At 48.0% G+C, this 27,717-nt stretch overlaps 1 long non-coding RNA gene across 3 annotated transcripts; it reads left to right on the top strand.

Annotated features, from left to right (window-relative positions):
* Nucleotides 1-6,146: 6,146 nt before the first annotated feature.
* On the top strand, nucleotides 6,147-14,402 carry LOC148222538 (uncharacterized). Of its 3 annotated transcripts, none has more exons than XR_015806130.1 (4): nucleotides 6,149-6,376; nucleotides 11,321-11,420; nucleotides 11,916-11,945; nucleotides 13,108-14,402. It is a non-coding gene; the product is annotated as an uncharacterized LOC148222538 (long non-coding RNA). The 3 variants fall into 3 exon arrangements; XR_015806129.1 differs by having other exon boundaries at nucleotides 6,164-6,376; nucleotides 11,365-11,420; XR_015806131.1 differs by lacking the exon at nucleotides 11,321-11,420 and having other exon boundaries at nucleotides 6,147-6,376.
* Nucleotides 14,403-27,717: the final 13,315 nt, after the last annotated feature.

Genomic DNA, 27,717 nt, shown 5'->3' with positions numbered 1-27,717 from the left:
AAAGACCCGGGCTGCTGAATCTCAAAAAAAGGCTGAAGGAAGTGCTCCCACCTTTTCTTCTCTGCATCATTTGTTTCAGTATTTTCCGCATGCCTTGTGATGGTTCTTGGGATTTCTTGTCTGCTCTGTCCGGGATCTTTCCCGTCGGAGGACCTTAACAGAAACAAGTTCCATTTTCCAGCAGTGGATCCCACAAAAGCAGTGCTCGGCCTGTGGGGTCAGCAGGGACACACTACTCACCCCTGCGATGGGAGCCGGGCTTGCCTGCTGGAACCAGCACAGGAGCTGGAGAAATGCTCCCTGCAGACACACCTGTAACTCAACAGCCACAGAAGCTTCTGTCATCTCTGCTGCTCTGCACGGGCAGCCCTGAGCTGCAGGAGCAGTGAGGGGGAATTGCACAGGGCGAGGGCACACACGTGCACGGCTCTGTCCTGGCACCTGCAGCCATCCTCCCCTGGCCGAGCTTTGGGCTCTGAGCTGGCAGCTCCCCCAGGGGGAAAGGTCTTCACCTACCCTCGCCATCTCCCCGAGGCTCATCCCGGAATGTGGGTTGGTAAGCCAGATCACCTTCACCAACAGGTTCATCTGCAAAGGAAGCAGGACAGAGCAGCTCTCAGCACTGCAGGAGATCCTCAGGCTGCCTGGGGCCAGGCAAAGGAGCCACACAAGGCACAGCCCCAGGCCCTTCTCTTCTCTCTCTGCTCTTCTCTGTGGCTGCACAAAGCACATGGAAGGAGACAGTGGCATTGCACATGGGAAGAAGATTTAACAGCTAAATCCTTCTTCCTCCCACTGACAGCGATCCTGTGGGATCATCAGGGCTCCAGAAAGAAGGAGGTGAAGTTTTCTAGAAACCATCAACTTTCAGAGGAACTTAAGCAAATTGGCACATGAGCGGGCTTCTGCCACCTTGACACTGATTATTCTGTCAGTAAAGGGACACTGAGAATTTGCCTCCGGCATCTGGGAAAGTCTTCAAACCTCCATTCACCAGCAATTCCCAATAATGCATGCCCTGATCCTCATCTGGAAGGGAGCACAGATCAGAAGCATTTCCATGGTGTGCTGGGATCCCCTTCTGCCTTAGGGATCTGGGCACTGCAAGGGGGTTGGGAAAGGCTGTGGGGGCCAGATATGAATGGACGTGGCCAAAGCTGCAGAGGGGCATGGGGAGCTCTGGGCTGGCTCTGGTCACTCTGCACACTCTTTCCACGTCCTGTGCAACATCCCTGAAGCGCTGTGCCCGCACTGCCAAGCAGCAGAGAGGGCAGCTGAAGGCTCAGCAGGGCTCAGGCCCAGAGGCACAGCAATTACCTCCTGCGACTGTGCCTGGCATCGCCTCCCTTCCTGTAGAAGAGGCTGGAACAGAAGCACTGCTTCCTCTGGGAAAACCTTCCTTCTGCACAGCCTCTACTTTCATTTCTGGAGAAAGGAAAAGGGAGCGCTGGATGAGATGGAGGCATTCCCCATTGGGGAGGTGGCACCTTCAGGAGATGGTGAAAGATATGGTTCAGGATCAGGAAAATGCCCAGGCTCTTGGAGCTGGGCCAGGGCCCTTCCTTCTCCGAACATCTGCCCTTTCTGATCTACCCAGAGACAGGGAAATTGCAGGGTTTTCAGAGTGTGCATGGCCCATGGGGCTATTTGGGCTCCCTGTCAGCTGAGGCCAAAGGCCTTCCTGCAGAGGCTGGGGAGAAGCTGCAGCCAGGCCAGACTGGGAAACAGCCCTGCAGGGTGTGACAGCAGCAGTGGGGCAGCCAGGCTGCCATGGATTCCTGCCTGCTGTGCCGGGCACAGGATCTGCAGATGTGCAGAGAAAGCCCCCAGATGCTGAGTCTCAGGAGAAGGCTGAAGGAAATGCACCCACCTTGTCCTCCCTGCAGCATCTCTTTCAGCATTTGCCTCATGACTTCTAATGGCTCCAGGGTTTTCCTGTCTGCCGTGTCTTTGGTCTTTGCTGTTGGAAGACCTTAACAGAAAGCAGTTCCATTTCCCAGGAGTGGATCCCACAAAAGCAGTGCTCAGCCTGTGGGGTCAGCAGGGACACACTACTCACCCGTGAGGTGCGAGCCAGGCTTGCCTGCAGGAACCAGCACAGGAGCTGGAGAAATGCTCCCTGCAGACACACCTGTAACTCAACAGCCACAGAAGCTTCTGTCATCTCTGCTGCTCTGCACGGGCAGCCCTGAGCTGCAGGAGCAGTGAGGGGGAATTGCACAGGGCGAGGGCACACACGCGCACGGCTCTGTCCTGGCACCTGCAGCCATGCCCCCCCGGTCGAGCTTTGGGCTCTGAGCTGGCAGCTTCCCCAGGGGGAAAGGTCTTCACCTACCCTCGCCATCTCCTCGAGGCTCATCCCAGAATGTGGGTTGGTAAGCCAGATCACCTTCACCAACAGGTTCATCTGCAAAGGAAGCAGGACAGAGCAGCTCTCAGCAGTGCAAGAGATCCTCAGGCTGCCTGGGGCCAGGCAAAGGAGCCACACAAGGCACAGCCCCGGGCCCTTCTCTTCTCTCTCTGCTCTTCTCCATGGCTGCACAGAGCACATGGAAGGAGTCAGTGGCATTGCACATGGCAAGAGGATGTACAACTAAATGCTCCTTCCTCCCACTGACAGCGATCCTGTGGGATCATCAGGGCTGCAGAAGGGAGCAGGGCAATGTTTCCAGAAACCATCAGCCTTGATTTGATCTTAATGGAAATGGCACATGTATGAGCTTTTGCCACAGTGACACTGCTTATTCTATCCGGAAAGGGCCATTGAGAACTTGCCTCCAGCATTCTCCAAGAATTTTAAGCCAGATTCCACCACGCCTTCCACGTAATCATTGTCACGATCCCAGTCTAGAAGGGAGCACAGGTCAGAAGAATTTCCGTGGTGTGCTGGGATTCCCTTCTGCCTTATGGAACTGGGCAGTGCAAGGGGGTCGGGTAAGGGTGTGGGAGCCAGATGTGAATGGACATGGCCAACACTGGGTGTTCTCTCCCTCCCACAGAGGAAAGCCTCCCTAAAGCTTTATGGAAAACCATCTCCAACGCTTCGTGGGGAGAAGGGAGCGCTGTCCTGGGAAAGGGGAGCCAGGCGGCCGGCTCACCTGCTCCCTTCCCTCGCCATGGAGCTGCCTGGGCAGCCCTGGGAGGGAGGGCCACTGCCAGGAGGAGCAGGAGGAAGAGGCGCAGAGCAAGGGCCATGGTGCCTTGCCCTGTGCCAGTCCCGCAGCTCTTGCTGCCGCCGCTGTCCTGCCGCCGCTGTCCCGACGCCGCTGTCCCAATGTCAGCACCACTGCCGCCACCGCCGCCGCCGCTGCTGCTGCTGCTGCCGCAACGGTTGTGCTCAAGGACTGACTGCTCGGTGGCTGTGGTGCTGTGCAACCACGGGTCTCTGGGACCTCTGTGACCTCAGAGCCTGCTGTGACCTCAGCCTGCTGTCAGCCCAGAGCCTACTCTGACCTCAGAGTCCCTCTGTGACCTCAAGCGAGGGTCAGGATTGTGTGGGATCTCGAGCAGCCCTTCCAGTGAGGAGAGCATGTCCTGCCAGGCAGCTGCATCTAATCAGGTTTTTTTCACAAGAACTGATTTCTATGACATTGGAAAAGTGCAACATTTAATGGTTCTACCTGCAATGGCAATGTCAAGTTCAAAATTCAACTCACACTGGTGATTCCCAGTGTTGCAGGCAGCACCAGCTCTGCTGCGCCGACACTGGGTATGTGCTGTGTGCTCAGTGCTGGGTTTTGGGGCATGATTGACACAACAACCAGGTCTTGTCATCCCCAAAAGCAGTCTGATCAGTATGTGTGAGCACAGGCAGCATCAACCAGCTGTTCATGATTACACCTGTCCAGTTACCTGTTTTTCTTTCAGTCATTGATCCGTTCACTCTAATTTCCTAGCTGCTGTACAACACGTGATGTATTTCAAAATAGATGAGGAATTACTTACATGGTTTCTATACCCCTGACTAAAAGCAGCATCCAAATCCAGCACCCCAATTGTACTGTCTTGATAATTACTCAAGCTTTACTCACAGCAAAGTGTTTTTCTATATTGTACTGAATTATCAGAGAAACAGTGTTCCCGCATAATTAAAACTATTTTACTTAGTATTTCCTTTGTAGATCATTTATTTGAGGGATGGAGGAACCTCCTGGCCTGCTATGAAATAGTTGAATTGAAGGTGCACTGGAGAGATTTAAATTGAAACTTGAAAAAAATCTGTACTCAGGAGAAAAGACAGTCATCCCAAATCTTTAAAGAACATGGAGAAAACATAAACTTGCTATGAATTCTTCTGTATCTCTTTTCATTTTAGTAATCTGCACACTTTCTATTCTGTAAGTGCTAACTCCCTACTAAGTCGAAAATATATTTATGGGAAATCCTAGCTGTTGATCAATATCTCACAAGTCCTTACATATAGCAGCCCCTGAACTCCCATAGCTCCTCACCCTGCAGTACCTGCATTCAGAGAAAGAGACAAAATATTAAAAAAAATCAGCATTACAGATAATGCACAATGCAGCAGCTGGGTAAATTTACTTGATAAAGTCTTAACTCTGTAAGATTAAAAACTGCATTTTAGCAGTGAATGCATCATGATTTAATTTGTTCAACATGCAAAGCATCTGCCTTGTCCAATCAGTAGTTGGGTCATTGTTTAATCTGTTCATTGCTCCCGTGACTACCATCAAGGCTCACATTCCCTTCCTGAATCTGGGATAAAAATTACTACTTCTGAAGTGAGGCAGGACACCAGACACACAAAATTTTCATAATTCCAACTCTATAAACTTTTAAAATATTGTTAAGAACTGACAAGTTTAATTATCTGAAAAAAATTCTCAAAAGAAAAAATTCTGACAAGAATACATTGTGCATCACAGTTTTATTTATTTCAATATTTTCTACTGAATATCATGATATATAGTTATACATATTTATGAATATTATATTGAGTATTATAGCAATATTTTTGTTTATTAGAATCAAGGCCTATCCCAAAAATCTTATGAAAATTAAGAGACATGGAAAATAAATGCTATATTTGAAGTTTGATTTTAAACACACCATTTCTCTCCCTGAGCTTGTATTAGCCTTGATGAACGTGGTATTGCAGACACACTAAGGGGCTGAAGGACCACTTCTCCTCTGAAAGGCTGTGGTGCTCCCTGCAGACTCTGTGCATCCTCAGATGTTCAGAAAGCGATAAGGAGTATAACCAGAAAAGACTATTTAAATCCTAGTGAGGTGGTGGTGCAGTGAGAGGATCACAGGAAATGACCTTGATCTGAGACACAGATTTACAGTAGATATGCAAAAAATGTTTTCACTGTTCAGGTAGCCAGGTATTGGAGGGGCTGCACAGGTGGAGTCACTATCCCTGGAGGTGTGCAAAAGGTGTCTAGGTGTGGCGCTGGGTGATATTAAAGGGCTCTTTCACCCTTGGTGATTCGACGATTCTGTGCGATGGGCGACTGCGTGGCCAAGGCCCCTAAACCCCGTAATGGTGCTAATGCTGCGCACAACTCCCGAGGGCCGCGGGGCAGAGACAGGCGGGGCGGGGCAGGGCCGGGCCGCGGGACTCACAGCCGGCAGGGCAGGGCTGGGCCGAGCCGCGGAGCTCACACCCGGCAGGGCCGGGCCGTGCCACGGGGCTCACACCCGTCAGGGCAGGACCGGGCCGAGCCAGGCCGGGCCGGGCCGCGGGGCTCACACCCGGCAGGGCAGGGCAAGGCAGGGCCGCAGGGCTCACAGCCGGCAGGGCTGAAGTGGAGGCGGGGCAGGGCGGGCGCGGCCCAGGGTGGGCGCGACAGGGTGGCCGCCGGGGGCGCCATTACAGGACCGCCGCGGAACGCGCCCGAAATAAATGGCGGAGGGGGCGGAGCTTTATTCATAGCTGACCAATGAGGAGCGATATTCCCGCGAGAAGGCGGGACGTCGCGGCCCTACAGCCAATGGGCGCGGGAGGCAGCAGGTGATGGACGGGCGGGCGGTGGCTGCGGCGGGCGGGGCGCGGCGCCCTTCCCGTGCTGCCGCGGGAGCGGCGGCCGCAGCGGCCGCGATTCCATCCGGGTCCCGCGAGTACCGGGACGGCCGGACCGGGCGGCGGCCGCGGGGCCGCGGGGTCGGGGGGGCGATCGTGGGGTCGGGTGCGCGCCAGGGGGAGGGTGGGGGCGAGGGCGAAGGGACTGAACTGAAGGGCCCGTACGGGTGGGCGCGGGGCCTCGGCCCGGCCTCTCCGCCGCTTGTGCCGCGGGCCTGGTTTATTGTCCTTATTCCCCTCATCGATGCCTTTTCCCCTCGTTCTCCCCCGCTCTCCTCCAGGCTCACTGGAAGGCCCGGAAGTGCCGCCCCTGGGAGCCGCCAGCGCCAGGTACGTCACTGCCGGGGCCGGGGGGACCTTGGCCGGGGGAGCCCCCTCGGTACCGGGGCTGGAGGGCTCAGCCCTTCCCGGGCACCGAGAGGGCGGCAGTGGGGGCCGAGCTCGGACCGAGGCGCGAAAGATGAAGAGAATCCCGTAGGAAGTAGGTGGAAGTGCACTGGCGGCCCGGCCCTTGTCAGGGGCACGGGGGCTGCTCAGAGCTGTCGTTTATAGCGAGCCCCATTATCTGGCTTGGGGCTCTGCCTTCCCCGGGCCCATTGCCGCTCCCGGCCGGCTCCTCACGGGCGGCTCGTCCTGGAAATGGGTCTGGAGGGAGGCACCGGTGCCAGCGCGGCCCTGCCCGCAGTGTGTGGCGGTGGCACGGGCAGGTCACGGCGTGTTCGGGGCTGGCTGTGTGCCGGAGCAGAGGTGCCCGGGTGTAACACGGACCTGCAGTTCTGACCACAGCTCCAGATGGCCTCTGGGCCTTGCAGGAGTGGCTTCTGCCCTCGGCACGGGCAGCTCAGACTCCAGGCCGGCACAGGGCTCAACACATGTGGGTTCCTTTGCAGTGCTGGTGGTGGCACAGAGCAGGGGCCGGCCCTGGCATGCTGCAGGTGCTGCTGGCGACCTTATTCTGGTATGGCTCAGTCAGTTTTAGATGAAGGTGTTAACCCATCAAATTGTATTTTTGTGATTTTACACTACAAGTTTCCATGAGGGTGGCAGAACACTGAAAGAGGCTGCCCGGGGAGGGCGTGGAGACATCTCCAGACTCCTCTCTGGAGACATTCCAAGCTCACCTGGACGTGTTCATGTGTCACCTGTTCTGGGTGACCCTGCCTTGGCAGGGCGTTGGACTGGGTCCTTCCAGAGGTCCCTTCCAACGTTAACAGTTCTGTGATTCTGTGATTTATTTCAGGAGTGAAAACTCAACCTGATGGTCAAAATCGGGATAATCCTTGTTTAGCAGTGCGCCTGTCCCACATTGTTGATGATCCTCTCAAACTGTACTGCTCTCCCCAGGCAGTTTTGTGACTGAAGTGCTTAAATGGCAGGGAAAAATTGCTCCCATTCAAAATGTACACAGGAGCAATGCTCAATAGCAGCAGTGGGGCAAATCACAGAATCACAGAATTTTTGAGAAAATTAGTCTGCCCCTTCAAAACCAATAACTTAAATAATATTTAAGAAGCAGGGCATCTTCAAACATCCCCAGCTGTCAGGGCTCTCACCAGTTATTTGCTGCAGTGGCTTCTTTGTCAAATTTGACCAATTCTGTTCACAGCAACACGCAGGTGTTAAATAGTCTGAACTCCCAAGAAGTTTTTTGCAGTGGTGGTTCAAAGTTGCTGCAGTCAACATGCAATAATGAGCTAATGAGGGGTTTTTTTTGCCCTGTGATAGTTAGCTTCATGAAAAGGGACTTAGTAAATATCTGTATTGTTATATTTTTAATAGAGAATTGCTGGCTGTGATTTTTTTTTCACTCAGTTTTTCCCAAGTTGTACTCTGTGGATCTTATGTGCAACCTCAATTCATATAGGTCATTCTAGGAAATGATTTTGCATACTAATACTAGAGATTTAGTACTTCCTTAGTCAGAAGGAAGTTTAGATAAAACATGAGTTCACTTGCCTTGTTTTCCTGCTGCAATGAGCTGTATCCTTACTTCACTTTCCTTTTGATAAATGTCTTCTGTACTTTCCTTTTTTTTTTGTAGTGGAAAACATCATTTAATTTGCAAATATTGAAAGGCTTCCAGACTTAGGGCAATTTGTTTGATTATATTGCCAATTAATAACATAACACAGCAATCTTGAAATATTTTTGTGCACTAACTTTCTTGCTGAATTTGTGTAATTGTTATCATGTGTAAACTTTTTGCAGAAAAAGCCTACTTGCTCCTAGAATGTCCTAAGAGACACAGATCTAATGAATAAATACACAGTTGTGTATTTCATACACACACCTATGTTTGAAGCAGGACCAGGTAACCAAACTGATGCTTTCTTTAGAGAAGGGCACTGAGGCCTTTGAAATGTTTGAAGCTGAGGTGTACATTTATTTATTTATTTATTTAGTTACTTATGTGTTTATAAATATCTGCCTTTATTCTGTGTACTGAGAGAGGAGTACTCAAAGAGGAGTAGAAAATGTGACCATTCTGGTGTAGTCATTCTCAGGCCTCCCTGAAGTTTCCAGCAGCAATGTGCAGTGCTCTGGCACATGCACCACCTGGGTGCAGAAAGTACTTTAGTACTTCAATACTTTAGTACTATTGCTGTGAAATTGAGTGTGTGTAGGGAGAGATGCCAGGATTTGTGTTCCTTTGGCTCTCTGTTCATAGCAGAAATCATTAATTGTGCTCACAGCCTTCGCTTTTCCTCAGGAAATTGGCTTCACTCTGTGCTTGAGTGTGCAGGGGTGACTTCCCCTTTCTCTCAGGCCATGGCTTCTGGATATTTGTATTCCATCTATAACTACGTGGTTAGAGAAATAAATTGAAACAAAACACGCTAATTTGAAATATAGCACAACTGTAATATCTTGTGATAATTACTTAAAGCTAGAATGCTCTGCATTTATTTAATGCAAGTGGGGTAGAGATTTTGGAAAAAAAACTCTGCATTTCCAATTGAAGCAGTAGATAAAGGCATTATTGGCAGCAGTCGGTGCTGTTAATCTTGATGTTGTATAAAAAAATTACAAAAAATACCACTGTGGACACATATCCCTGTCTGAGTGTGTGGATATCTGTGCAGTTGTATGTGTTGGAGCTGCTTTTTCTCCTTGGTACAATTTCCCAGTTCAGAGCAGCTTTCTGGTGTGATTTACTCTTGCTCCAGCATCTTGCTGTTCAGTGGGCTGGCGGGTCCCAAAAGTGGTATTAAATGTTTCAATTTTGGGTCTGAGCAGGAGAAAAAGAGGTGCCTGGGCTTGAGCTGGGAGGTGTTACCTTCAGATTAGCACATTATTAATACAAAGGAGGTACAATCCAAAACTGAATATGGAAGAGGAAACATTTTTAGTTTCTGCTGAAACTTTTGTGTCAGTCAGCATCTGATTTTCCTGAGCCTGTTTTGGGAAGAGAGATGTGCCTGTAGCATGTGACAGCAGGCAGCGTAGGGGTGGGGGAGTGAGGTGAGGGGAAGCAGTATCAGGAATTATTAAGTTTATATTAATTCTGCTGCTCCCTTTCTTCCGGTTGTACACTCCAGTCACACAAGAACCCCATTGAATGAGCACATCTGAGGCAGGAGCCTGCATCAGTCACTTGGAATGCTCGGCACAGCTGGAGAGGGCGCAGCAGTTCACTCAACAGAAGCTCCTGGGGTTGAAGTGTGAAGTGTGGCTTCAGAGCAGGGAGTGCTGCTGGAATCCTGGGGCAAAACTGTGAGGAATTGGTATTGGAGCTGTTCTGTAAATCCCAGAGCTCCATCGTGTGGTGGGAGCTGTGCAGGCCAGAGCTGCAGCCTCGGGATCGGGCTTGGGAGCTGGGGCTGCTGAGATTGTCCAGCTCCACAGTTCCAGTCACTTTGTCCCCTTGCACTGCTCTGGGGTTTTAAACACGTGCTGGTAGGAAAAGCAGCCCTTGGGAACCTGTTTTTTTTTAATAGGGAAAGTAAATGACCCAGGAAATGTTTAAAGCTTGTCTCTCACAGCGTGTTGTGCTGAAAGAGTGAATGTGCAGGTGCATGACCCTGAGCTCCTCTGCTGCACTGGCTGTGGCTTCTGCAGCTCTGGATTCGCTGGGGGTGAGAACACACCAGCTCAGTAGAGGCTGTGCCAGCAGGATAATTTGTCAGGCTTCTCTGCTGCTGTGAGTGCCAGAACTGCTGATGCATGGTGTGAGAGAAGCAGCACACAGCAGGCCCCCAAGGGCACCTGGCAGATCTCACCTTTCCAAGAACATGGCAACGTAGGTGATGCAGCTTGGAAAGACTGTTAGAAATAATCCACGAGTTGAAAATACCCCAAAATGCGGTATTAGTGTAAAGCAGAATACTAAAAGTGAAAGTTGTTTGATACATGTCAGGTTGGTTAGGTTTGTAACTAAGCTTTGTGTAGAGGTGGAGAAATGAAACAGATCAATTCCTATGTTTATGATAATCCTTGTGTGTTTCAGGCTTTATTTTAAAAAGAAATGCAGAGGTATTGGCTTACATTTGGTAAAACATAAACAGGTGTGCAACACCTATCCAGGTTTTCAAAGTGTTTTGAAGATTTTCAGTACATCACAGAACCATCAGCTTCAGACACTGAACATAAGACTTCATTAACTTCCTGAGGTCGCTGTCCAACTGCAGAGTTGGTGCTGTGCAGCTCAGCTGCCTGACCAGGCTGCTTTTCCCCCTAAGGAATGGGAATTCACAGGGATTCTGCTTTGCTGATGAAGGCTGGGATGCAGGAACAGGAAACTGAAAGCAGTGTCAGCTTCCTTGCTGAATGTCAGCTCTGCCAGAGCTGATTTAAAAGGATGTGATGGGCGCCAGTGCTCTGTAAAGGTTTCACTCTGGCCCAGAGCTGTTCTGATTTATTCCTGGTTTGGGCATCGGGACCAAGTACTTGGGTCCACGCTGAAGTTTATTTTCTGGTACATGTGTAAGTTAGCAAAAGCAAACAATGGGATTTATACAAGTTACAAGTGAAATTTTAAAGTTGAATCACCCAAATTTGTCATCATTTATATAAAGGATTCTGTAGTAAGGCACTGAGGGGCTGGAAAGTAATTTGATTTTGTGTCTGTCCAAGGAATAACGTCATCCCTTTGTGTGAGTGCACGGGATCACGCGCTGTGTGCTTGGCAAGGACACCAGCGGGCATGAGGGTGCTCTTGTTCTGTGCAGGCTTTGTTTGGAGAGTGGGCTGAAAACAGCAGGCTACAACTGGGATCAAGTAGTAGTAAAGTGTATTTAATGTTTTTAAAAATTACTTTCCTCTAAACATTTTCAGCTGTTGTATAAACTACCCGGACAAACAATCATTTTCCTTTCCAGTCCTGTTCTCGAGTTGTCTTTGTTACGAAGGGGATTCTGAGTCACACATCTGTCTGGCAAGTGTTTTCATTTCAATATTCAAAGATGATGTTGAGCTGTGTTAATGTGGAGATTGGCTTTAAAGTTAGGTCTGGGGCAGTTAGAGAAACTCAAGACTTCTTTCTGATGGGAAAACGTCTTTTCAGTGGCTTTTGGTAAGGCAGTTTAATAGCTAAATGTCAGGGTAGAAGCTGTAATCTTACTGAGTTTTGTTTCTAATAAAAGAATTCCTGTGCACAAGGCTTAATGTAATGTAAGACTAGCAGAAAAAGCTACAAGCAGTACTTAGGACAGTGCATGATTTCTTTTTTTTTTCACTATTGTCACAATAGGTGGAAAGGTCACTCTATGTAATAGTACTTAATCAGAATGACAAATATTAGGGCCTCATCCTGATCTGTATAAATCAGTCACATAGCTGTGGTCCTAGACTGCATTATTTTTAAGTTCTAAGGACGAAGAAATGTATGCCTGCCTACAGTGTCACTAACAGCCTTTTCTTCTGATTTCAGGTGAGGAGTGGCACCTGTGGAACACAACTGGTAATTTAACAGAAGTTTAATGACTGTAGTTGCTATGATTGCTACAACTTGCTTACTTAAGACCCAAGCAATTGGTAAAATTTTCAAATTAAGAAACCTTATTTTTGAAATAACTTCTTCTGTGACTAGGGGGAGCAAGGAGGCGGCTTTTTCTATGATGAGTATTATAAATGCTGTCTGCAGCTAGCCTGATTTGTCTTGACTGAAGCAGCAATCCTGCCCAGCTCTGAAGATGCCTGCACTGTGGGATGAGGTAGTAGGTTGTATAGTTTTAGGGTCATACCCACCACTGGGAGATAACTATACAATCTACTGTCTTTCCTAAAGCAGCAGATAATCAACAATGGAAGCTTCTCAGTTTTAACCTCAATGTCAGATTTTGCTGAACTTCTGTACTTGTAGTGCTTATGACAGAACAAAACACTTGTGTAATAGCTGTGGGAGTTGTGTTTAGATTTTTCTTGGAAAAGCTAGGTTTCATTCTGCATTAATTTTTCTGCTCTAATGAATAAAAAATTAGATTATTCCTGTATGTGTATGGCAGGGTAATCAAATACAAATTCCTGGTGTTCCAGTTGTTGGGATCTTTCAGAATGAAATGGGTTGGCTGAGCTCTTGCTGACATCTGTGCTTCTCTGTCAGAGTGAGGTAGTAGATTGTATAGTTGTAGGGTAGTTATTTTACCCTGTTCAGGAGATAACTATACAATCTATTGCCTTCCCTGAGGAGTAAAACAAACTGCGCTCCCTTGCAGCCAGTCCTGGGCTAAAAATCCTCATTGAGTGAAACCAGATGAATTGAGGGTTGTAAGGCAGCGGTGCCAGAATGTACAGGACTGATAGTGTGCATGGTGGAACCCCCACAGGATATCTTTGACTTAACATGTCTTTTCTCCCAAGGTGAGTGGCAGAGTGCTGACTGGGAATGGAAAATGCCCATGCTTTAGGCAGAGGGTGGAACGTTCCACAGAGGGAAGTTATTCCAAGCCAGTTAAGAAAACATAATATACAGGGAGCTCAAGCTTATATATTGTCACTTAAACTCTTCTGACATTCCGATTTCCATAATACATTAAAACTCCACGACTCCTAACTGCTTGGTAGAAGTTGGAGGGAAAACTTTAAATGATCCTTTATTAATAAGTCTGCATGTTTTTCTGCAGCTTTTCCAGATCTAAGGCAAAATTTAAGTGTTGGCCAATTTTGGCCAAAACTGACCTCTGACCTTTCTGGGGGGATGTGAAGCTATGGAGTTTGAGCATCCAAGAGCCAGAACTTCTCTGAGGTAGTATTGTTTCTGTAAAAAGACTTTTTATTGCATTCTTTTTTTTCCTGCTGTGCTTGGTGTACCCAGTCTGTAACTGGTTCTGTGCTAGCGTGCCCAGCAAACACTTGCTGTGGTAACAAAAAACCCACAAAAACAAATGCTTTTTGGGATCGGAAGTTTAGCATAGGCAGAGTGAAAATGGAGCCATTGGTGTTACAGGCAGTGAGGCACTGTTGGTCAATGTCACCTCAGAGTGTGTGCCCAGCCAGGGCAGAAGAGCAGAGCAGCTGGGGAACTAAAGTCCTGCAGAGAGTGAAGAACTGCACAGAGGAAGCGTGGGGCTCCTAGGAAGAGGTAGTAGGTTGCATAGTTTTAGGGCAGGGATTTTGCTCACAAGGAGGTAACTATACAACCTGCTGCCTTTCTTAGGGCTTTATTATAACACCAGGACCATTTGGGCTCCAGCCTTCAAACCTCTGCAGCTTTGGGACAAGGAAAGGACAAGATATTTCTAAGCATGCTGAGGCTTAATGAAAGATGTATTTTGGCAGATTTGGTCCCAAATGGAAGTGTAGGAATGCTGGCTGGAATGCAGCATGGTGACTATGGGGCTACACATGTGCTTTGGGCATGCTGGGCTGTGGTAAGTAAGAGGCTGGGCTTGGAAGGCAGCTCCTTCCAGAGTAAGCTGGAGGCCCCTGAGGTTAGGGTGGAGGTGCTGTGAACTTCTGAACACCAAGGTATTGGTACTGTGTGCGCACAGGGACCTGAAATACACCTTCCTTTGGCTTGATGCTTTGCTTTCTCACCAGGCATGGGCACTCTGAGTGAAACAAGCTCTCAACGGTGCAATATTTGCAGTCCTGCAGGAGGGAAGTTTCCAGTTAAAAAGGGTGGCGTGGTTTCTCATGGAATTGTTAAAATGAGTCCATGTGTTTTGATGTAATTGCACTGCACCACAGCAATAGTTCTGTTAGTCTCTGGCTGGACACTGTTCTGTGGGATACAGAGATTTCAGTTCTGAGCACCTTGCAGCATTAGTGTGCTGCGCTCACATCAGCCACTATTTAAATTGCAAACTAGACACAGTCCCAGCTTACAAGCATGTTAAGTATTGCTTATATTGAACATTTTGTGTGAATTTAACTGTGCCTTTTTGATTTAGTTAATAAAATACAACATTTTGTGCAACTGATGGTGAATTGCCTTTATTTTCTCCTAAATGAAGATGTGAGTTTTAGATCAAAACAGTGCCCACATTGAAATAAATTCAAGGCTGCATTTGGTATTCACTATAATTCTAGCACTAATTATAGTGTTACTTTTTCTGTTACTAACTTTTAAGATCTTTGGTACAAGACTTTGTGGCAGGTGGGGAATACCTGTTAACTGCTGAATGTGCAGGAGCTCTGCCTATTCCAGACTTGATTTCTGAACAGGAGTTTAAATTGCTGCACAAAAATCTAGACTTTAGTCTTAACATAATTGCAGCTGGTAAGGTACCTACAGGTAAGGCTCAGGCAGAGAAACACCTGTGAGTTTGATTTTGGAACTACCAAATGACTTAAAAGCTTTAATATACCTAACATTTTATAAATGTAAGTGGTATGTTTACAAAAGGTTTAAATAGTCTGTGCTACTCACTGCAGCTGCTGGTTCAGCAGTCTTGTCTCACCAGCTAATTTCTCACTGCCTGTGGATTCCACCCAGTAGATGGGGTCTGTTCAGTGAGGCTCAGGGTTGGTTTGCCTTTTCCCTGTGTGTATTCCGAGGTGTGCGGGGATGAGGTGACAGCGTGGCAGGAACCCTTGTAATAAAAGCAGTGGTTAAAAAATGCACAGCAAGCAGTGCAGGAAGGGTTGCAGCAGCAGTAGAGACATGTTTACCACCCATAGTGCAGTGATTGTGTCATGGTGGTCTTGGAAACATTCCAGTGTTGCTCCAAAAATAGAATACACAGCCTCAACCCAGATGCACATCCCAGGAGAACAATTTGTGTGCTGTGCCCTTCCATGCAGAAAGGTGTGGTCTGAAATCTCCCTGTAGTGTGAAACCTGAGACCTGCTGGGCTTCTTCCGGGAGAGAAACCACTGCTGACACACATCCCTGTGCTTGCAGAGGGGCTCTGGGTGCCTGTGCCATGGTCATGACAGGGGAGCTTGATGCTTTCAAAATTCTCTCCCATGTGTTGAGAACTTGGGGTGTGGCAGCCGAGTTTCCCTCTACTGTGTCCAGTTCTGGGATCTCCAATATAGGGGGGATGGTGGAGCTGCTGGAGAGTACAGAGGAGATCCTGGACCTGCTCCCAGGGCTGGAGCCCCTCTGCTCTGGAGCCAGACTGGGAGAGCTGGGGGTGCTCACCTGAAGAGGAGAAGGCTGCAGGGAGAGCTCAGAGCCCCTGGCAGGGCCTAAAGGGGCTCCAGGAGAGATGGAGAGGGACTGGGGACAAGGGATGGAGGGACAGGACACACGGAATGGCTTCCACTGCCTGAGGGCAGGGTTAAATGGGATATGAGATACTGGCAGTGCTGGGTTAATGGTTGGATTCTATCTAAAGGACCTTTTCCAACCCAAAATCTTCTGTGACATCTTTATGCCAAAAAGCCCTTCGTGCTCTGTCACTGGGTAAGCAGCAAGCTGGACTTTAATAGTGCAGACAGGTTTTTGCTTTCCAAGAGAAATGATAAAACACCTGATGTATATGCAAGGGGAAAACAAAAACCCTTGGAAGAGAAGAAGACAAGTCTCTGATACACGGGTCAACAGAGCAATGAGACAAGTTCAGCTAAGATTATTGCTTTCAGCTGAGCCTCCCAGAAGAATGGACATCCCTCAATTCAGTCCCCAAGCTGAATCTGGATTTTATGTCATAGTTCTGTAAAGATGAGTCCTGGCAGGAGCTACTGGACGTATCAGATGTCAGTGTGTGTGTTGCTGCAACACGAGAAATCAGATTTGCTCTTATTTGTTCTATTGGTTGTAATGGAATTGGATTTTTAGGCTGGTTTGTTTCAGACACTTGAAACCACTCCAGTGAAGAGGCATTGGAAAATCAGACACTGTTCTCTTCCAGCCTGTTGTATTAAAGCAATCTTCAAAATAAAGCTATTACAAGCCACATAATGCTACTAAGGACTGTATTTTTGGTGACAGAAAAGGTCCTTTCTGAAATAGGAGAATGTTTCTGAAAAATTACTCCTTTGACATTAAAACTCTCTATACAGATTATGTCAGGCTGGTTAGTTATACCCAGCACAGCACAGAAGCAGGGAAAAAGATCAAGTCCCAGTTCTGTGAGGGAGTTTGCTACTCCCTGTGTACCTCATCTTGTGTGTTATACACCATTTAGTACACTCCCAACACCTGTGTGTAAATGAGGGAGAAGGAACAAGTGGTGGTCAGTCAATCCCAGTGTCCCAAAATGTTGCCACTCATTAACCCTCAGCTGGAATTCTCAGTTGGGAGTGGCTTCTGCAGTAACTCCCTAAAATGAGGAGGGATAAGGAAGAAAAGGAGAGGTGTAATCTGAACTTCCTAACTTCCTAAATTTGTCCCTGACTCACACTATGCTTGGTGAAGCTGTTGGGTCCTGGTACAAAACACTGAAGGGTCTTATGCCAAAAGAGCAGCCAGAGCCTTTCCTCAATGTTTATTTCACAGAGAGCAAGGCTGAGGCTGTTTTTAGAGCCTGATGTAATTCCTGATGGGTTCTTCATCAGCTGCCCAGCACTGCCCTAATTGCCTTGTCCTCCATGCTGCAAGAAAAGGGAAGCACAGAACCCAGGGGATGCACAGACAACACTACACATCTTTCTCAGTTTAGAGCAAACCTCATCAGACCAAGGGAAAATCTAGAGGTAAGTGAAATAGGCAGAACATTAGGCTAAGGAGTGTGAAATAAGTAGAGTACATGAGTATCTGGAGGATGCTAAGACAGGAAATAGGATTCTTGTTAAAGGCCGGTAAAAAGTTTCAGCTGACTGTCACACAAATGTGCAATAAAGTATGTGGAAGTCTGTGCAGAGAGCTGAACTGTGTGCTGTGCCAACAAGCAGCTCTGGTGAGCCATCCTTTGACAGGAACCAACGTGTTTAAACCTGGGTTCAGCTGAGGCAAGGGCAATCCTTCCCTTAATCTCAGGACATGATTTCATTGTGAACTCAATAATTCACAGAATCTTGATTATCCCAAGCTGGAAAGGACCCCCATGGATTATTGAGTCCTACTCCCAGGCCTGCATAGGAGACCCCAAGAATCCCAGCCTGTGCCTGAGGATGTTGTCCAAACACTTGATTGAAGTAAAATGTACAAATAACTCATTACATAATTAACAAGAATAAGAGAAAACTTAGCTAAGATGCTAATTATTAAGTACTCTTAATTATATTAACATATTAAAAATTAACATATTTTAAAATAAAATTATTAGAATATTAATTAGCTTTTGATAGATTTTTTGTTTGTGTTTAATCTACTCAGAGCTAGAAAAGGCTGTTGTTGACTGAGTGGCCAGTGGGAAGGTGGGGATATGGGAAATGTACTGGGCACTTTTCCAGGGGCCCTGTGCCAGCCTGGACCGCTCAGGGCAGAGGCTGCTGGCCCTTGCTGGGGGACTGGTGGCTTTCAGAAGTGTTTGCTTTGAGGAGCTTGGCCATGTCAGCTTAGCCTAGCTATGAGCAGAAAGATGCTATTAGCATACTAAGGAGTTAAGTATTACAATAATAATTAATAATACAGGAGTTAATTATTACAATATCACAGAATCCCAGAAATGTTTGGGTTGGAAGGGACCTTAAAGCTCATCTTGTTCCACCCCTGCCATGGGCAGGGATACCTGCCATAGACCAGGCTGTTTGTTTATTCATTATGAAGTGAATTAGACCATATTAAATTCTCCAAACCATGTAAAGTATATTTCTGAGGTGTGTGATAAAGTTTTTATTCTTAATAAAATACTTGTTTTCTGTTTCACATTTCAACTCTGGCAAAACCTGTGTTCCCACTGGATTGCCATGACTCAGTGAACTCCATTGTGTTGCAGAAATTATGAAATGGGGCCAAAAAATTCCAAGATTACCTTCTTAAAGAAAAAATACCCACTGTAGTGCTTGTCCTTCAAATCCCTTTCAGTGACCACAGTGTTGTATTTCAAGAAGGGCCAACACAGGACCTTTCCTTTCCTTTCCTTTCCTTTCCTTTCCTTTCCTTTCCTTTCCTTTCCTTTCCTTTCCTTTCCTTTCCTTTCCTTTCCTTTCCTTTCCTTTCCTTTCCTTTCCTTTCCTTTCCTTTCCTTTCCTTTCCTTTCCTTTCCTTTCCTTTCCTTTCCTTTCCTTTCCTTTCCTTTCCTTTCCTTTCCTTTCCTTTCCTTTCCTTTCCTTTCCTTTCCTTTCCTTTCCTTTCCTTTCCTTTCCTTTCCTTTCCTTTCCTTTCCTTTCTTCTCTTAAAACAGAGGAATTAAAAATCACAGCATATCTTGAGTTGGAAGGAACTCACAAGGATCACCGAGTTCAGCTCCTGGCCCTGCACAGGACTCCCCAACAATGCCTCCCTCCCCGGCTCCCCTCTATCCCCTTTCCTTAGGTTTTAGGAGAAGCACTGTGCTCCTGTGGAACTCAGAGCCCATGTCTGGATCCACATGCAGCACAGCTGCACACAAAGCTTTCTACCTTCTCTGCCCATTCATGTCACTGTTGGCTCACAGAGGGATATCCCAGCTATTTGCAGACTCCACTGAGCTGCAGCTCTGACAGAAGCCAAATCTAAGCTGCTCTGGAGCTGTTTATTGGTTTTAGGGTGATTGGTGGGGAGTACAATACTCAGGAATTAATCTCCAGAAATCAAAGGGAGAAGTGCTGATCCTTGAATTCGATACTGAGCAGGATGTTTCACTCAGTGGAGAGCAGCACTGAGCTGATCACTGGGTCATCCCTCTCCAATCCAAACACAGAAATTGGCAACAGAAAATACTCCAACGCTGCTTTTAGATTTAGAACAAATTCTATGACTGGATGACAACAAAACATCTGTGCACCTCTGCTCTGGAGCCAGGCTGGGAGAGCTGGGGGTGCTCATCTGGAGAAGAGAAGGCTCCAGGGAGAGCTCAGAGCCCCTGCCAGGGCCTAAAGGGGCTCCAGGAGAGCTGGAGATGGACTAAGGATAAGGGATGGAGGGACACAGGGAATGGCTTCCCACTGCCAGAGGGCAGGGCTGGATGGGATATTGGGAAGGGACTGTTCCCTGGGAGGGTGGTGAGGCCATGACACAGGTTTGGATGTTCATTTTCCAGCAGCAAACATGTTCATTGTCGGACAGATAAGCCATGACAAGTGTTTTTCCTACAATGAAATAAAACAACACATCATGAAATAGAGCTGAAAGGTCTGGGTGTCCACGATTTCTGTTCAGCAGTGTTTGAAGCTGTGGAGCTCTCCCAGGAGAATGTCCCCACTGCCCTTTGGCCAGTGCAGTTCTGAGTCTGTTAATGACTGCTTGTGGGAGGGTTTCTGTGGCAGTGCTGCCTTAGAGGTGATAACCCAGGTTTTACTGCAGGTTCCACTGACACGTTTGCACTATTAAGGTAACGGGTTGCTGTGTAGATAATGCCCCAAAATATTTTCTCGAATTGGTTCATGGTCAGGGAAGATGGCAAAGACACTTTAAAAGTGAAGCAATTTCTTGCCCACCATTGATGACCTAATGAGACACAGTCATGAGATAAGGGCTTGCGTCACCATCTTTTATGTAAATTCTTTTTTAGGGCTGGTAAGGGAGTGTTACAGTTGGCCACTTCATAAATGAAAACAAACAGATGGAGCTCTATTTTTAGTCTTCTGGGAATATAAATCACAAATGCCGTTTTTCCAGAGGTGATTTTGTTGAGTTTCCACATTTCTGCTTATGGTCAGCAAAGCTTTTAACACAGATTTGCACATTAAATTCATGTGACAGTTCCATACAAAGCTTTGGAAGTGTTGGTTTGATACCTAACACCGGTAGCTTCTTGTAACATGCATCTTTTTGAGCTTCATCAAAACTCAATCAATTCCAACCAAGCCTTTTGAAAACTGTTACCTACAATCGAGGCAAGTAACCAAAGCAAACTCTTCTCTACTACCTAAACCATGGTGAATATAATCCTTCCTCATATTTTTAGATTCTTTACTGGCCACATTTAGTGGTTTTGTTATTGCTTGGGTAGTTTGAGTGGGTATTTTCTTTGTACAAGAATAAAATCCCAAGCAAATTTTTATAAGGTATACCTGTACAACATTGGTGTTTTAGCCCTGTTTACCCAAATAAAAGTGATTTTGATACTTTAGGCATTGGAAGCAGCTTTCCCCGCCCAGGTAGCTGCTCTTGGAAGTGTGCTCCAGAACTCTTGTCCCAGGAGAAGAAATTTTTTTTAAAAAATAGGATTTTAGACATGGTGAAGCCAATTCAAAGCATTTAACACTCAAGGGAGCAGTAGCAGATTGAATCTGTTCTGCCACTACAGCCCCAGTTCTCTGGACTGTTGGTGTTACACATCCAAATAAACTGTGAATATAAGTGTAGGATGCTGGGAGAGTTTTCAGAACAAATCAGTATGGTCATGGTTTATGTTAACTTCTTCAAAGTAAAAGCCACTAGAATATTCCATTCTGTGTTTTTTTCTCATGAGACAGATCATAACCTGGTCATAACAATGTACTGTGCAGGGAGGGGTTGTGAGACTACCATCATATATAAAATCACTTTGGTGTTAAAAACAGTTCCATCAGCCAGGAACATCACCAGGAGCTGCTCCTGGCCCATGAAGAGCCCGTGAGCTGCTTCTGGTCAGCAGCACAGCACCTCACAGGGCAGGCTGGGGCTGTCCCTGCCTCCCTCCGTTTGCTGGCAGGCAGTTGCTGCAGGACAGCTGCTCAGACTCTGTTCCCAGCCTGTCCTGTGCAAGTGTCCCTCGATATGGGTCAGCTCTGGGTGTGCTGGCTGCTGTCCCTCGATGCCAGAAGTGATCCTCCCATGTTTGGAGATGTGCGTTGTGCTCTACCTGTGTGTGACAGGGTCACAGCAGGAGCTGTACTGCCCTGGGGACCTTAAAACACTGCCACTTCCCCAGGTGAAGGTGGTGAACCCAGTCCAGTCTAACCTGGGCTTTTCCTGGCTCCCTGAGATGGTGCTCCCTCTTTCCTGCTGTGTCACACCATCAGGGAGAGCCCAACATTCTGTGAGCTCTGAGCCCAGCCCTCGAGCACAAACACCAAAGTGAAAGCAAGGGAAAAAGCTCCCAGCAAACCCAAACCAAGCTTCTGATCCACCTTTTGGTGCCATCTCTGGGTCTCATCCTGTTTCTGTACACTGAGGGGGAACCCAAGCCATGCTCCAAGCCGAGGTGGGGCACAGGATGTATGGACAGACCCGGACAAGTGTGCTGGCAGGAAAAGCAGAGCCCAGCTCTGCCACAAGGTAATCCTGCCTGCTGGGCATATTCACTTCCCTGTGGCCTCTGGGCCATGAAGGAATCATGCTAAAGCCTGCCTAGGTTATGTTTTTCATGTTCAGTAAAATTTGAGTGCCAAAACCTTTGAGGATTCTCCCTCCCCTGTCCTCCATGAGTTATGCTTCCTTGAAAAACCACAACCCTCTCTGAGTCTGCACCATAAGCATTAAGCCAACACTCGACGATAATAAATGAGGCAAAATTACATGCCAGGATGTGCTGGTGATAATGTTTTCCACTAAAGACAGGAGCAGTGAAATTTTCCAGCACAACAGCAGAGGCACTGTCCCTCAGTCCACAGCAGTGACCTTTACCTGAGCACCCCATGCTCGTGCAGCCCCAAACCCTCCCCATGTGACGATGTCCCCACAGGTGACACACAGGGCAGTGCTGAGGGTGGCCAGCCCAGCGCTGGCTGACCTTTAAATCCATCTTGTCTTGTTTGCATGCCCAAGAGGAAATCACATGTGTGGCACGAGCCTGACCCAGAAATATTGCAGGGAGTAGGATATTTTGTGCGAATAAGGAAGGGCAGGGTCTACAAGATGAATCACCAAAACAATAATTATCCTGAGGAAAAACCTTGGAGGGTGGATTAGCAGTGATAACTGCCCTTTCAAGGTAACAACAATGCGAGCCGTCAGCTCTTCTCAGTGGTGAGGGACATGAAACACCATAGCACAAAGCTTAAAAATAAAAATGATGGAAGTTCATGAGAAAAGATTGTCCAAGGAGGCATCCTTCACTTCCCAACTCCTCCAGCTTCAGCCTGTGATTGTTATAGAATCTGCCACAAGAATTGCTCCAAAAATTATTTTTAGCATACCAGCAGATTTCAGTGAAAATAAATAAAGGGCCAGACAGTTGCTATAAAGACAGGAAATAAACTTTAGAAACTCTTTAACTTTTGGCTAAGCAGGGCAACTGACTTACACAGTTCCTGAGCATGCATGATTGTCTCAGATAAGATGAGCTCTGATAGTTTTTTCTTCGCTATCAGCCCAGTTATAACATCATGGTCAGTGCTTTGTGACTGGGCACACCTGGAGCCAGCACCAGGGCTGGGAATCTCGGGGTGCTGCAGCCTCTGCCTCTTACCAGAGGTGCACTCTGGTGTGTATTTCCCGTGGCTGTGCCATGCGCAGCCAGCCTACTGTGGGCAGCACTGCACCCACTCCCAGCCCCTGCAGGGATTTGGCAGCACATTCCCAGTGTCCTCTCCTCCCCAGCCCGCCCTGCGTGACTCGGGCACAGGAGCAGGACTGCCTCCTGAAGAGGCAGGAGAGCTCTGCTTGCCAGGCTCCTCAAGTGCTCCCAGGAACTTCAGGCATCCCAAAGATGGGCAGAGCCACAGTGGCAGCCAGGGGGACAGGACCTGGGCCCCACCAGAGCTGGGCAGGGGTAGCAGCACCTCCAGCCCCTGCAGAGCTCACTGTGGGCAGTGCTTCTGCCCAGGCTGCTGCCCATCAACCTTCGCTGCTCTGGAGCAGCAGTGAGGGAAGTCCCAGCTCTGGCTCCCAAATGGAACAATCTTCTCATTCTTGTGACTGAGCCAAGCTTGTAAGCTCAGCCTGGCTTACCTGGGCTGAATGCTCCAGGCTACCACATTGTCAGTCGGGACAGAGGTTGGGAGGTGACAATATTTTGCTGCCTTTCAGTTTTATACCCAGTTATCTGCCTCAAGTGTGTTTTGAGTAGCAGAGGTGCCACAGCCTTGTCTGTGCTTCACCCCATCTACCCCCACTGGAGAAAGTGCTGGCATTCCTCTGGGAACCCTGGCACAGGTGCTTCCCAGAGGAAGAGCTGAGTGAAAAAACCTACCCGGAGTCACTCAGGCTGTGCCTTGCACCCAAACAGGAAAGTTCTCTGCAGTGACAGCACTTGGCGCAAACAAATCAGGAGCTGGAAACGAAACTGCAGCAATGTGTGCTTCAGAGGCAAAGGTTGCTGCACGTTCTCACCGGGCTGGGCAGAGGCTCCACCTCGCACACAGCTGGGCAGGGATGTGCTGCCAGCCTGCTCCAAGGAAAGCTCCTCCTGCTCCTCTCCCAGACAGCTGAACTCCTGCCAGCAGCAGGAAAGCGAAACCACAGCACGGCCACGGAGGAGCTGGAGAAGGCACTTCCCAGGTGCTGCTCTTTCCCTCGGGCTCACAGTGACCACAACGTTCTTGTGCCCTCTGCGATCTGTGCAGGAACTTTAATGATAACAAGAAAATGAATAAAATAATTTCCCTGCTCCAGTGGGACTTGGATACCTTTCCATCTCACAGCCCCTGAGTTATTAGTAGATGGTTACAATTCACTATTTCTGACCCTGTTAACAGCTTTATGTGCTCTGCTAGCTCCACTTCATCCTGAACTGGCCTGCCAACACTCTCTGGTTTCTCCCCACCAGCCTCCCCTGGACGTCTTGCATGTCTGCTGGCTGGAGTCGGTCTGGTCCGTCAGCCCTTGAATGGTGGCCTGGGGGCAGGATGAGGTCAAACCACTTAAACATCCTACTGTTTTATTTGCTTGCTTAGCTGTACACGGAGCTCCCTTCTGACGGCAGGAACACCCCTCCCTTCTGCTTTTAATTTAAGGTTAAATAAAATTATTTTCATATTTTTATGTCCCAGAACATAAAATACCGCCACCTTCAGCCACAGCCCTTCAGCTTGGACTCAGTCATGCCTCCCTCAGTGACACAACGAGAGTAAAACACCTTATCAATTTGGACAGATCAGTTTCCTTTATGGTGGAGTTGTTTTCAGGGTGCTGTGATGTGTATTACAAAAGCCAAAGATATAAATGATCAACTGGAAGCTTGAATTAATTTTTCCTTGTGTCTAAATTAGGAGAGTGAGTAATTGCTGCAGTAATCGTGGGCAGAGCCTGTTTATCAATGCCAGTGAATAATTGGCTATCAAACAATAGTGCACTTTGCCTTTGAAAATTCACAACACTCCAGCAGGAAGCGCACCGCCAGTTTTGTGCTCGCCTGGTGATTGATGAGAGGAGTGGCAGGATTACAAATGCAGTTTGGGGAAAAGCTTTCTGACGTGTCTCCCCCAAAAGCATCCCTATGCCTCAAGAGTTATCCTTGCTGCAAGGATAAGCTCACAGCAGCCTTAGATTACAGCATCTGAAGTCACAGGACCAAAATAGCAGCAGCCTAATTCTGTAATCAATCAGTGCTGCTCACAGGCAGCCAAGGGCTGCACCTGGAGCCGCAGGCAGGAGCTGCCTCCTGTGTTGTCATTTCGTACCCGCGCCCGTCTGCCCGGCTCTGACCTCACCTCGGTCCATCCAGCCTGGCACTCTTATCTTCCTCGGGCCCTCCCATTTTCCGTGCCAAGCCTATCCTCTCCCCACCGTGCTCCTCATGCCTTACTCTGCCGGCTCTGAGTCGTGTCCCTGTCCTGACGGGGTCCCCCCCTGCCCCTCTCCTCCCCCAGTCTCTGATGCCACCGCTCCCGGCTGCTCAGGGGCTCCTTTGTGCTCACCTGGGCACCCACAGCTCCTCCAGCTCCCAGGACCTCACCTGTGCTCTCCTCCTCTTCCCAGCACTTTAGTCTCTCTGAGCTGTCTGGATCAGGAGCAGACATGGGGCAAATGCTTGGGGACCCCTCCTGCTCCTGCTGGTTTCCAGCCCCTGCTCTTGCCCAGCCTCTCCCCATCCTCCTCCACATTTGGTCCAAGGCTCCTCCTTTTCCTCCCAGATTCCCACACACACTCTTGGTGCTCTCAGGTTCTGGAGTGACAATCCAACCAGTTTCTCACATTGACATCTCCTCGTCCCTTCAGCTGAGCTCAGCTCCTGTTTGACAGACCCAGGCACTCTGAAATGGTTAATCTGCAATATTCTGCTCTTAGCACTGCTCTTCCTCACCTCTCTGCTGTGCAAATTGTGATGTGCAGTGTGTTCTGCTCACTGCTCATCCAGATAATTCAATTAGTTTTCCTCTCCTCCTCTGTTTTCAGACCTCTCCTCCCTGTCCTTTTCTCAATTTGAAAATTGCTCATTTGCTTTCAAGCTTCATTTCACTCCAATATATCCTGTTCTCCCAGAGTCTGGCCTACTGACTGAATTTCACTGCTTTTTGTCCCCCTGGAGCTTTTAACACAGCAGAAAATTCATTCTTCTCTACCTCTGTACCATTCCCTTTCCAACTATGCAGCTGTAAGATCCAGCTGAATCTGGAGAAACGTATCTGCAACTCTGTCTGATGCAATTTCTCCCTCATGGCTCTGTCCTGGCTCCCCTGTTCTCCCAGGAAATACGAGCTGACTGGTTTTGCTCATGTCTCCAGTAGACACTGGTCTGTTCTCCCTTCCAACAGCATCTACCTGACATCTCACTGTCTTTCATCCTTCCTTCATCCCTTTTAATTCTAATTGTGCTTAGCTCTTCTCATTTAATCTTGAATTCTGCAGTTTCCCTTTCACTAACATACTTTAGCATCTTCTTTCTCTAAGGTGTATCAAATGTATTAGAAGACTCTTGATTTCTCTCTTGTCCTTCCACACCCTGCTCCATCCCACAGCTCGCTGTTGTTACAAGCCTCTCAAGTATTCACTCCATAGTCACTCTTTGGAAATGTGACTGCATGGCTGAAGACACCAGGCTTGTGGTACCAGATGTGCTGGAAGTGTCTGTGCAGGCAACCTTCCCCAAACCAGGAATCAGCTCAGTCAAGCGTTTTCCATGAAGGCATTTTTGACAGGTCAGTTAATGCCGTTTCATCCTTTTAAACGAGATGTTGAATGCAAGACTATTTTGCCCTTCATCTGGACATAAAATTTACCTCTGCACAGGTAGATAGGGAAATGTTCCAGGCTTTGTAAGGAGATAGGAAATTATTGATAAGAGCCCTGATATTTGCAATACAAGTCACTTTCATAGAGTTCACAGAATTGCCTCAAAGCTCTCCTATTAGCAAACTCTGTTTGAACAAACCTGGCTGGAAAACAAAATCCAGTTCAATATTTCTCCCCCCCCTTTTTTTTTTAACCTGCAGTGCTATTTTAGGATGAGTTTTATGGTCCCAGTTTAGGCAGTGGCCAAAACGGAAGGGAAAAAAATGACAATATTTCATAAAGTTTACGTGCCTTGCTCGTGACTCTTACACCGTGATATCACCATGGCCTCGTGCATTTCTATTGACATTTGACATCAGCCTTGTAAATGTGCATCTCAAATCTCTGAATAGATGTAAAAGGGAAGTTTTGTTTTGGAAAAAGACAGGGTATGAGTTCTGCCGTTTTAATTATAGTTATATAGAGATACTAATCTACTCACAGCCTCAAAATGTCGTCTGCTGATTGTCAGATTTGTAAATATGCTTTAGCCCAAGGTCAGACTTCATCACCACAGAAAGTAGACCTGTGTCTTTCCATGCCCTCCTCCCCATCATTCCACTTTCTCCACCCTTTCTCTCCTTCCTGCCATGAACATGAGTTTGCTTCCCCTTCTCTCCACATGATTTCCTCATGCTATTTGTTACCCCTTCCACACCAGGCTGTTTGACTCCTCCCTGCCATGGTCAGGGAATGGACACCACCCTTGTTGTCCAGGCTGGTCCCCACCCAGCCACACGTGCTGGGCACATCACCGAGCCAGCCTGGCGAGCCAGGAGCAGCTCAGGGTGCTGCAGTGTCCAGTGTCCAGCCTTGCAGTGTCCAGCCCTGCTATGTCCAGTGTCCAGTGCCCAGTGTCCAGCACAGCTCTGCCTCCTCCTCACCGACTGCCCTCCAGGCAGGAGCAGCTGCCAGAGCTCCACTTTTCCCATGGCCAGTCCCTGTTCCCAGCTGGTTTTGTCACCCAAAGGCTCCTGCAGGATTTCAAGGTCAAGCCCAGTTGGCCACAGGCATCAAGGATGCATCTACATGCAGTTTTGGATGCCCATCTACATGCACTTTTGCAGCCCAGCTCCCTTCCCTCCACACGTGCTCTTGCTGCTCCACCTCTCTGTGGCCTTGGGGAGACCCTGATGGCTTTGGAACCTTCTTTTAACAGCATTCACAGCTCTCTGGTTCTTAC

The sequence above is a fragment of the Sturnus vulgaris genome, chromosome 11 (assembly GCF_052056855.1).
Source record: "Sturnus vulgaris isolate bStuVul1 chromosome 11, bStuVul1.hap1, whole genome shotgun sequence".
In the NCBI taxonomy this organism is placed as follows: domain Eukaryota; kingdom Metazoa; phylum Chordata; class Aves; order Passeriformes; family Sturnidae; genus Sturnus; species Sturnus vulgaris.
This window is presented reverse-complemented; position numbering and strand designations above follow the sequence as displayed.